The sequence below is a fragment of the Tamandua tetradactyla genome, chromosome 6 (assembly GCF_023851605.1).
Source record: "Tamandua tetradactyla isolate mTamTet1 chromosome 6, mTamTet1.pri, whole genome shotgun sequence".
Taxonomy (NCBI): domain Eukaryota; kingdom Metazoa; phylum Chordata; class Mammalia; order Pilosa; family Myrmecophagidae; genus Tamandua; species Tamandua tetradactyla.
Window position 1 is genome coordinate 45,626,160 of NC_135332.1, and position 12,441 is coordinate 45,638,600.

Sequence of the window (12,441 nt, forward strand, 5' to 3'; positions counted from 1 at the left end):
CACCCAGCTAGAGTGTTCTAAAATACATAAGGCAAACACTGACAACACTGAAGGGAGAAATAGATACCTCTACAATAATAGTTGGAGATTTCAATTCCCTGCTCTCACCAATGGTTAGGACATCTAGACAAAGGATGAATAAGGAAACAGATTTTGAATACTATGATAAATGAACTAGACTTAAAGGACATTTACAGAACATTGACACCCCATAACAGCAGGATAGATATTTTTCTCAAGTGCTCACAGGTCATTCTCAAGGATGGACTACATGCTGGGTCATAAAGCAAGCCTCAATAAATCTAAAAAGTTTGAAATTATACAAATCACTTTCTTGCATCATAATGGAATGGAGTTGGAAATCAATAACAGGCAGAAGGCTGGAAAATGCGCAAATACATGGAGGCTAAACAGCATACTATTAAACAACCAGTAGGTCGAGGAAGAAATTACAAGAGAAAACAGTAAATATCAGAAGGCAAATGAAAATGAAAACACAACATACCAAAACTTACAGGATGTAGCAGAGGTAGTACTGAGAGGGAAATTAATTGCCTTAAATACCTCTATTTTAAAATAAGAAAGAGCAAAGATTGAGGAATTAACCATTCATTTGGAAGAACTAGGAAAAGGACAACAAACTAACCCCAAAGCAAACAAAAGAAAATAAATAATGAAGATTAGAGCAGAAAAAAATGAAATTAAGAACATGAAAACAGACAGGAAGTGACATACGGATGGCGGAGGGGCACGAGCTTTCAAGATGGCGGTGGCTGACTACCTGAATGAGGGGCTGAGGTGAAGACCCCTATGAAGTAAAAGAGGCCAGAAATCGCCCACACCCCAATTCTAGCAGTCCCGGGAATTCAGCAGAAGTGTTGCCTTTTTTTTTTTTTTTTTTTTTTTGATGAACAAGTAAACAATACAGATTTTAAACATGGGACGGAGATCTACGTCATCCACCAAGAGTGGAAAATTTATGAACCCCACAGACCAGGCTCGAAAGGAAGCTCAGAAGAGAGAATCAAAGAAGAACAAAAAACAGCGCAAGATGGTACGAGCTGCAGTTTTGAAGATGAAGGATCCCAAACAGATTATCCGAGACACGGAGAAATTAGACGAAATGGAATTTAACCCTGTGCAACAGCCCCAGTTAAATGAGAAGGTGCTGAAAGACAAACGTAAAAAGCTGCGTGAAACCTTTGAACGTATTCTACGACTCTATGAAAAAGAGAATCCGGATATTTACAAGGAATTGAGAAAGCTAGAAGTAGAATATGAACAAAAGAGGGCTCAACTTAGTCAATATTTTGATGCTGTCAAGAATGCTCAGCACGTGGAAGTTGAGAGTATTCCTTTGCCAGATATGCCTCATGCTCCTTCCAACATCTTGATCCGGGACATTGCACTTCCTGGTGCCCAGCCACCTTCTATCCTTAAAAAGACTTCAGCCTATGGACCTCCAACTCAGGCAGTTTCTATACTTCCTCTTCTTGGACATGGTGTTCCGCGTTTCCATGGTTTGCCCCCTGGTAGAAAACCTCCTGGTCCTCCTCCTGGTCCACCTCCTCCTCAAGTCTTGCAGATGTATGGCCATAAAGTAGGCTTTGCCCTAGATCTTCCTCCTCGTAGGTGAGATGAGGATATGTTATATAGTCCTGAACTTGCTCAGCGAGGGCATGATGATGATATTTCCAGCACCAGTGAGGATGATGGCTATCCTGAGGACATGGATCAAGGTAAACATGATGACAGCGCTGATGACAGTGATACTGACAGGTCAGATGGAGAAAGTGAGGTAGATGAATTTGTGCACCGTGATGATAGTGAGATAGACAACACTGAAGAAAAAAGTCAGGTCTGAGTGTACGATTTGCAGATATGCCTGGAAAATCGAGAAAAAAAAAAAAGAAGAACATGAAGGAACTGACTCCTCTTCAAGCCATGATGCTTCGAATGGCAGGTCAGGAAATCCCAGAGGAGGGACGAGAAGTAGAGGAATTTTCAGAGGATGATGATGAAGATGATTCTGATGATTCTGAAGCAGAAAAGCAGTCACAAAAACAGCATAAAGAAGAATCTCTTTCAGATGGTACATCTGCAGCTTCTTCACAGCAGCAGGCTCCTCCACAGTCTGTTCCTCCTTCTCAGATACAAGCACCTCCCATGCCAGGACCACCTCCTCTTGGGCCACCACCAGCACCACCTTTATGGCCACCTGGACCACCTCCAAGCCTTCCTCCTGGGCCACCTCCAGGAGCGCCTCCATTCCTGAGACCACCTGGAATGCCAGGACTCTGAGGGCCTTTACCCCGACTTTTACCTCCAGGACCCCCACCAGGCCGACCACCTGGCCCTCCCCCAGGTCCTCCCCCAGGTCCACCTCCAGGCCCACCTCCAGGCCTACCTCCAGGTTTGCCCCCCGGCCCTCCTCCTCGGGGACCTCCCCCAAGGCTACCTCCCCCTGCACCTCCAGGTATCCCTCCACCTCGTCCTGGCATGATGCGCCCAACTTTGGTGCCTCCCCTTGGACCTGCCCCACCTGGGCTTTTCCCACCAGCTCCCTTGCCAAACCCAGGGGTTTTAAGTGCCCCACCCAGTTTGATTCAGCGACCCAAGGCGGATGATACAAGTGCAGCCACCATTGAGAAGAAAGCCACAGCAGCCATCAGTGCCAAGCCACAGATCACTAATCCCAAGGCGGAGATGACTAGATCTGTGCCCACTGCACTGAGGGTGCGTCGGGAGAATAAAGGGGCTACTGCTGCTCCCCAAAGAAAGTCAGAGGATGATTCTGCTGTACCTCTTGCCAAAGCAGCCCCCAAATCTGGTCCTTCTGTTCCTGTCTCAGTACAAACTAAGGATGATGTGTATGAAGCTTTCATGAAAGAAATGGAAGGGTTACTGTGACAGCTTTTCATTCTATAACAGGTTTCTGTTCACATCAGTGGTTCATGGAGAAAGAGGCTCTTATTAAGATTAGGTGAAAGAGCTACTTCCACTGTCAAGGTATATTTTAATTTCAGTGCAAAGAATATCCTAAAGTTTAGCCTTGGTCAAAATTTACTGCATATAAGCAGGGGTATTTCACTCAGAATATATTGATTATTGAAGCAGTGCTGCTAACATCCATTCCCTTTCATATCACCATTTCCATCCATTTCTTTCCCTTCTCCAATTCTTTTGAAACGTCATCGGGGGATTTCAGTTACTTAATCTGTTTTTGCTCTCTTGTATGTTGTTGGCACTGGAGTAGAGATTTCTGAGGAACCAGTTTATTTCACCCCATCTTGGCTTTTGTGTTTGAGTTATTTTAAATATTTTATTGTAAATATTTTGTAATATTTTACTTGTAGTGAAATGGATCACAATGTCATTTCCTAATACAAAGCAGAATTTGTGGGAAGAAAATGTACAATTCTTTGATTAAAAATATTTCCCACTGACTTAAACTTTGAGTGTTTCATGGAAAAATGAATAAATGTTCTACACCAACAACAACCAAAAAAAGAACATGAAAACAATACAGAAAAGCAACAAAATCAGAAGTCGGTTCTCTGAGAAAACTAAAATCAATGGCCCTTAGTTACACTGAGAGAGAGAGAGAGAGAGAGAGAGAGAGAGAGAGAGAGAGAAAGCAAATAAATAAAACCAGAAAAGGAAGAGGGGGCATAACCACTGACTCCACAGAAATAAAAGAGGATACTATGAGCAACTATATGCTAATAAACTAGAAAACAGAGTTGAAGCGGACAATTTCCTAGAAAGGCATGAGCAACCAACATTAATTTAAGAAACAGATGACCTCAACAAACCGATCACAAGTAAAGGGATTGAACCAGTAGAAGCTCTAAAAAATGAAAAATCCAGGACCAGATGGCTTTACATGCTAATTCTACCAAGGATTCAAGAAAGAATTTGTACCAATCCTACTCAAACTCTTCAAAAAAAAAAAAAAAACTGAAGAGGAGGAAAAGCTACCTAACTACTTCTATGAAGCAAACACCACCTGTGCTGGTTTGAAAGGATGTGTGTCCCCTAGAAAAGCCATGTTTTAATCCTAATCCCATTTTGTAAAGGCAGCCATTTTTCTAATCCCTATTCAGCATTGTATGTTTGAAACTGTAATTAGTTCATCTCCCTGGAGATGTGATGTAATCGAGAGTGGTTGTTAAGATGGATTAGGTGACTACATGTCTCCACCCATTCGAGTGGGTCTTGATTAGTTTCTGAAGTCCTATAAAACAGGAAACATTTTGGAGATAAGAGATTCAGAGAGAACAGAGCAGAACGACACAGCCACAAGAAGCAGAGTCCACCAGCCAGCGACCTTTGGAGAGGAAGAAGGAAAATGCCTCCCAGGGAGCTTCACAAAACCAGAAGCCAGGAGAGAAAGCTAGCAGATGATGTGTTCACCATGTGCCCTTCCAGCTGACAGAGAAACCCTGATTGTGTTCGCCATGTGCCTTCTCACTTGAGAGAGAAACCCTGAAATTCACCAGCCTTCTTAAATCAAGGTATCTCTCCCTGGATGCCTTAGATTGGACATTTCTATAGACTTGCTTTAATTGGGGACATTTTCTTGACCTTAGAACTGTAAACTAGCAACTTATTAAATTTCCCTTTTTAAAAGCCATTCTGTTTCTGGTATATTGCATTCTGGCAGCTAGCAAACTAGAATACCACCCTAATACCAAAGCCAAATATACTATAAGAAAAGAAAATTATAGACCAATCTCTTTAGTGAATATAGATGCAAAAATCATCAACAAAATACCTGCAAATCGAATCCAGCATCTCATTAAATGAATTATACACCATGACCAAGTGGGATTTATTCCAGATATGCAAGTCTGATTTAACACTATAAAATCAATTAATTTAATACACTACATCAATAAGTCAAAGCAGAAAAACCACACAATCATCTCAATTGATGCAGACAAGGCATTTGACAAAATTCAACATCCTTTCTTGATGAAAACACTTCAAAGAATAAGAACAGAAGGAAACTTCCTCAAGATGATAAAGGGAATATATGAAAAACCTACAGCTAATATCATCCTCAATGGGGAAAGACTGTGAACTTTCCCTCTAAGATCATGAACAAGACAAGGATGCCCACTGGCTCCATTGTTATTCAACATTGTGCTGGAAGTTCTAACCAGAGCAATTAGACAAGAAAAAGAAATAAAAGGCATCCAAATTGGAAAGGGAAAATTCAAACTCTCACTGTTTGCAGATGACATGACACTCTATGTCATAAATCCCAAGAAATCTACAGCAAAGATCCTAGAGCTAATAAATGAGTACAGCAAAGTGACAGGGTACAAGATCAACACCAAAAATTCAATAGTCTTTCTATATACTAGTTATGAGCAGTCTGAGGAAGAAATCAGGGAAAAATTCCATTTACAATAGCAACCAGAGGAATAAAATATTTAGGAATAAATTTAACTGAGGACCCAAAAGACCTATACACAGAAAAAAAAAAAGAAAGAAAGAAAAAAGAAATGAAGGGAAAAAATAACTTGAAAAAAATCACCATGTTGCAGCTCCTGATGAATAAAACATCCAGGATCTAGGTATTGATTTTCAATGTTTGCTACTGTTAAAAAACATAAATAACAAGACATTATTGTTTCCTGATAGAATACAATACCTGTGAAATAGTCATGCTAAAAACAAAAAACAAAATCTGAAGCTAATATACCTCTAAATTTAACTTTCAATTTGCAGGAAATACAAAGGGCAGAATATGTTAGATTTCACACTATGGAGATTTACTCAGAAAAATCTACACCAAGAAACTTGACAAGACATATAACTTGGCTTGTGTAATAAATAAAATAGCAAGGAAAGAAGTCAGAGAATCTATAGATTAAAAGAGACTTAAAAGATTTATCAATTAATTACAATAGTTGGATCTTATCTGGATCCTGATTCAAAAGCCTATTAGTTTAAAAAAATTATGAATCAGTTTCAAATTAAACATCAGGTTTGGTGTTATTAAAGAATTATTGTTACTTTCTAAGATCTGTAATACTAGTATGGTTATCTTCTAAAAGGAGTCCTTTTCTTTTAGAGATATTTACAGAAATATTTATGGATGAAATGACATGATGTCTGGAATTTACTTCAAAATAATATGAATGAGGAAAAGTGGGTGGGATTAGATATAAAAAAATGACCGTGTGTTGATAATTGTTGAAGCTGAGTGATGGATATGTAATGTATTGTTATACCATTCTGTCTCTTCAATTTGTGTTCAAAATTTCCCATAATAAAAAGTTAAAAAAATATGCAAAAATGTTGCGGGATAGCCATGATATGTTAATGCATAAAACAATGTGAAGTTGTTAAAATGTTTATACCCACTGTCATAGAAGAGTGGAAAGATACACAACAAAATGTTAACAATAGTGTTTCTCTGGGTGAGAGATTGTGGATGGTACTTATTTTTGCTTGCCAAGTCTTGTTTTCCAACCAAATATATGCATTTTGGGAAGGAAGAAAACATTCAAAGTTACTTTTAAAAAAGGAGTCCCCGCGGGCCACGGTGGCTCAGCAGGCAGAGTTTTTGCCTGCCATGCCGAAGACCCGGGTTCCGTTCCCGGTACCTGCCCATGCAAAAAAAAATAGAGTCCCCGGACCGAAATTTGAGATAAATCTCAATTTGAGTATTTCCATAAATACTGATGGAGGGGTCAAAGTCTATTTTGTTCAAGCATTAGGAGAAAATGCTCAAAACTATACACAAGAGTGCATTACAATTTAACACAGTTCTAGGAAGGTTGGGAGAATCAACACATATACTCTCTGAGTTGGAAAAATCAGACAGGACTCTCAACCCTTACCTCTTTCAAGGGTTGATGAGCAGATGTGGCCATACCCATGGCTGATGACACTGTTTGTTTTTGCCCCCCAAGTCCTGGTCTCCTTGGCACTGATTTGCCCAAAATCACACACATCTGGTCAATGGCAGGGTAGGGATTGAATTCAGGGCTGTCTTTCCCTAAAGCACATATCCCTATTAGCTACAACTCAATGACACTGACTATGGATACAGGGTTGAGTCACTTGTGAAGGCAATAGAGAAATTCCTAGATTCTAATCCCTAAAAAAGTTCTCAAGGTATCTTCCTTTTTTTTTTTTTTAATTTTTTTTTTTTTTTTTTACATGGGCAGGCACCAGGAATCGAACCCGGGTCCTCTGGCATGGCAGGCGAGCATTCTGACCTGCTGAGCCACCGTGGCCCGCCCTCAAGGTATCTTCTTAATAGTGACAGTGATAGAATTTAATGAAGAAAATGGAAGCGCACCAAAGCCTTTGGCAAAATGGCAACACCTACATCAACAACCTCAACAAAAGAATTCCATATCGTGTGCCCTACCAAGCGGTTGGTCTTCTTCACTCAGCGTGTACCTTTATCTGACACTATCAATATCTCTTAATCCCTCTTAGTCTCATTTTTCTCATCTGTAAAATGGGATTGTTGCGTATGTGACTTGGCAAGGTGGGAAAGTTGCTGGGCTAGATCGATGATTCCCAAAGGTGGCTGATTATCAGAATCACCCAGGATCTTTAAAGAACAAAACTATAGAGAGCAGAAGCCTGGCCCAGACCTGATGACTCAGATTCTCACGGGATGGGACAGAAATGCGTATTTTAATGAGTACTTTAGTTAGTGGTCATACAGAGCTGAACTAGAAAATCTCCAAAAGCCAGTCTGGCTCTGACATTTTAAGATTCCGCATACTGTTCAAATTTGTGGGGAAACAATGGGTACCATAATTCTCTGCCCATATGCAACCATTCATTCATTCATTATTCATTTTTACACTAATTAATTCATTCATTCCCCTTCTCCCCAATCCATTCACTCATTCTAACAAAAAGCAGGAATATTCGCATCACATGGAAGTTTGTTAATACAGAAGCTACTGAATCAGAATCGGCATTTTAACAGATCCCCAGATGGTTCTTGTGCTAAAATTTCAGACACTCCTGTAGTCTAGAACAACTGAGTATGCTTACTATATTTATGGTGGAGATATTAAAGGCTGTTCAGCTTTCCAACCCCTTTGCAAATCCCCTAAATCCCCTGAAGTGCTTTAACTCCTTTCTCTTTTAATAGCACCTGCTAGAAAAATCTCACTGTTGGATGCATCCAACTATCCACCTTTCCCTTCGCTGCACCTGAATGCAACTGAAAAAAGTTACCCAAAAAGAATGAGTTCCACCATAATTCACGATCAAAGCCTTATGTATGACCTCAGTGCTGACTGCAATTTTACTATGATATCTAACATGTGCTCCCACTCTTCATAAAGCATGTTGCAAATCTTGCCCATTCTCCTCAAATCTCAGTCTCTTTAGATCATCATGCTCAGCAGGTTACCTTGCCTCCTAATTCACAAAGAAAATCTTTTAACCTCAAATTCAGTTTCTTGAATAGGTTATTCTGGTTACCCAGTTCTTGAACTGACAATCTGGGTTGAATTAGGAGAAAGTAGCCATACTATAATTGAACACGGAAATTTTAATATAAATAAGAATGAACTATGATGGGATTAGAGTTACAAAAGATAGGCTAGTAAGATGTAAGGAAAATTTTAAAGAATATAGGAGTGACAGATATAAGGAGCAGTCACAAACCCTAGGGCTGAGATAAGACATACCTAAGGAAGATCCTCTGCCCCTCCCATGGCTGAGATACAGGCCTCGTTGGAGAGGGCAATGCCAGAGCTCAGAGAATGACAGAAATAGGAATTTCTGAAAACCCACTCTTCAGTGTGCTGGGGAAAGCTGTTCATGGGGAGGTGTCTCACCAGATTCCTAGGCACTGCAGGAGCTGGGCACTGGAGAAATGCCTGAATTGCAGGGATTAGAGTCACTCTGCTACAAAACCATCCAGGGCAGGGGTGGGAAGGATACCAGGACAAGCTGTGGGCCAGTAGGCACTGTAGATGCCAAGTGCTGGAAAAGCCACAGATGCTTCAGGAATCGTACACTTTCTTCCTGAAATGTCTCTTCAATGCCATCTACTGACAAAGCTACAGAGCCACTTGGCAGAGGAAAAAATGTTTAAAGGGCCCATATCTATTTTCACAGAACAGTCTAAAAGGATAAATTAGGAGCTGACCAGCCATAAATCAAGGAATAGTTTGTGTTGTTCAAGGCATTTGGTCATTTCATCAAAGTTGTCAAAGTTATTGGCATAATTGTTCACTACATTTCCTAACACTTATAAAAGACATAAATATGCAAATCAAAGAAGTCCACCGAACCCCAAATAGAATAAATCCAAATAGACCCACTCCAAGACATACACTAATCAGACTCTCAAATGCTGAAGAGAAGCAGAGAGTCCTGAAAGCAGCAAGAGAAATGTAATTCATCACATACAAGGGAGGCCACATAAGACAAAGTTCAGACTAATCAACAAACACCATGGAAGTGAGAAGGAAGTATTATGATATATTTAGGATTCTAAAAGGGAAAGACCTCCAACTAAGAATTCTTTATTCAGCAAAGTTGTCCTTTAAAACTGAGGGGGAGATTACTTTTTCACAGACAAACAAATGCTGAGAGAATTTGTTAACAAGGGACCTGCCTTACGAGAAAGTTTAAAGGGAGTCCTGTCAGCAGAAAAAAAAAACAAAAAGACAAGAGAGGGAGGTCTGGAAGAAAGCACAGAATTTAAGATAATCAGTAAGGGTAACTTAAGGAACAAAAAGAGAGAGAGGGAAAGGAATATAAAGAATTGACAAAAAAGAGACCAAAGGATAAGATGGTAGATTCAAGAATTATCTTTACAGTAATAACTTTGAAGGTGTCTATTCATATCATTTGCCCATTTTATAATTGTGTTGTTTGTTCTTCTGTTGTATGACTTATTTATGTATATACTGGATATCAAACCCTTATTTGATACATGGTTTCCAAATATTTTCTCCCATTGAATTGGGTACCTCTTTACCTTTTTCACAAAGTCCTCTGAGGTACAGGAGCATTTGATTTTGAGGAGCTCATTTATTTCTTTATTTGAGGAGGCATTTATTTCTTTTTTTTTTCATTGCTTGTGCTTTGGGTGTAAACTTTAGGAAGATCTCTCCTATTACCAGGTCTTGATGATGTTTGCCTATATTTTTTTCCAGGAGTTTTATAGTACTGGCTCATATATTTAGGTCTTTATCCACTTCGAGTTATTTTTGTATAGGGTGTGAGGTAAGGGTACTTCTTTATTTTTGGTTATTGATACCAGCTTTCCATGCCCATTTATTGAAAAGACTATTCTGTCCCAGTTTAGTGGATTTGGAGGCCTTGTCAAAGATCACTTGACCATAGATTTGGTGATCTATTTCTGCACTTTCAATTTGGTTCCACTGGTCAATATTTTTTTATCCTTGTGCCAGTACCATACTGTTTGACCACTGTGACTTTATAATAAGCTTTAAATCCAAAAGTGTTAGTCCCCTCACTTTTTCTTCTTTTTAAGGATATTTTTAGCTATATGAGGTCTCTTTCCCTTCCAAATAAATTTGATAAGTAGCTTTTCCAAGTCCTCATAGTAGGTTGTTGTACTTTTGATTGTATTGCATTGAATCTGTAGATCAATTAGGATTGAATTGACATTTTTTTTTTTTTTTTTTTTTTTTTTTAAAGGAAAGACAGAGAGAAGGAAGGAAGGATAGAAGGAAGGAAGGGAGGAAGAAAGGGAAACATCTTTTTAAACATTTTCTTGTTTTATTGTATTTTGTTTCTCCGTTTTTGTTACATGGGCTGGGGCCGGGAATCGAACCGAGGTCCTCCGGCATAGCAGGCAAGCACTTTGCCCGCTGAGCCACCGCGGCCCGCCCTGAATTGACATTTTAACATTTAATCTTCCTACCCATATACATGGAATGCATTTCCACTTATTTAGATCTTATTTGATTTCTTTTAGCAGTGTTTTATAGTTTTCTGTGTACGGGACCCTAACATTCCTGGTTAAGCTTGTTCCTAAATATTTGACTTTTCTAGTTGCTATTTTGAATATAATTTTTTTCATTTATTAATTTATTATTTGGATTTGATTTGCAAGCATTTTGTTGAGATTTTTTGTCCATATTCACTAGGGAGATTGGCCCGTAGTTTTCTGAAGAACAAATGCAAATGGTTAAAATACACACGAGATATTCATCTTCATTAGCTATAAGGGAAATGCAAATCAAAACTATAATGAGATATTTCACACCTATAAGAATGGCTGTTATTAAACAAACAGAAAACTATAGATGTAGAGAAATTGGAACACTTATTCACACCTGGTGGGAATTTATAATGGCACAGACACTGTGGAAGACAGTTTGGCAGTTCCTCGGAAAAGTAAATATTGAGTTGCCCTATGAATTGGCAATACCGCTACTTAGTATTCACCCAGAAGAGCCGAAGAAAGTGACACAGACATTTGCACACTGATGTTCATAGAGGCATTACTCACAATTGCAAAAGATGGAGATAATCCAAGTGCCCATCAACAGACGAGTTGGTAAACAAAATGTGGTATATATATAATGATGTAATACTATGCAGCAGTAAGACAAATGAGGTCCTGAAGCATATGACAACATGGATGAAACCTGAGGACATAATGCTGAGTGAAATAAACCAGACACAAAAGGATAGATAGTGTATGGGTTCACTCATATAACTCTGGTAAAGGTACACTCAGAGTCTTATAATGTAGAATATAGGCCGTGCTATATATGTATAACCTGGTATTTTTCTGGAACTTCGAGCCCCTGTGTGACATCTAAGACTCAGAGTAGTTCTGAAGGTCAGCATTGTCAAACACATCAACTGCTGAAGAAATTGAAAAAGAGATCAGGTTTCAATTAGAAATAAGAATGAAGCTGATCGGGTCAAGACTAAGGGAAATCAGAATACAGGGGTAAGGAAGACATTGTCTGTACTTTAGAACTTCATCTAATCTATGAGATCAAAGGAAGAGAGGGTCATTTTGTCCAGAATCTAAATTTTCTGGACTACAATGTCTAATTCAACCTGTCCGGATAGATCATTTAAACAACCAAACACGTAGCCCAGAATGAGAATGAGAGCTTGTAATTCTGTATAACTTAATGTAATACCCAGATCCATCCCAGAGTATGTTGAGCAGATAATTAGAAAGTATTGGCAAAATCCCTTTAGGGATGGGAGAAAAAATATGGAACTATTAAACTTTACCACCAGAGAAACCTATGATACTGTCACAAACACTGTGGACTCCCAAGTCAATAATAGATTGACCTCTTGATCTTGAGGCGTCTTCTTGTGAAGCTTATTCATATAGCAGAGAAGCTAAGCCTACCTATAGTTATGCCTAAGACTTACTTCCAGAGACCCTCTTTTGTTGCTCAGATGTGGCCTCTCGCTCTTTAAGTCCAACTCTGCAAT

The 12,441-nt window shown here is 39.1% G+C and overlaps 1 pseudogene; it reads left to right on the plus strand.

The window, feature by feature from the left end:
* Positions 1–788: 788 nt before the first annotated feature.
* On the plus strand, positions 789–3,110 carry LOC143685993 (WW domain-binding protein 11-like; annotated as a pseudogene).
* The last annotated feature ends 9,331 nt before the right edge of the window (positions 3,111–12,441 follow it).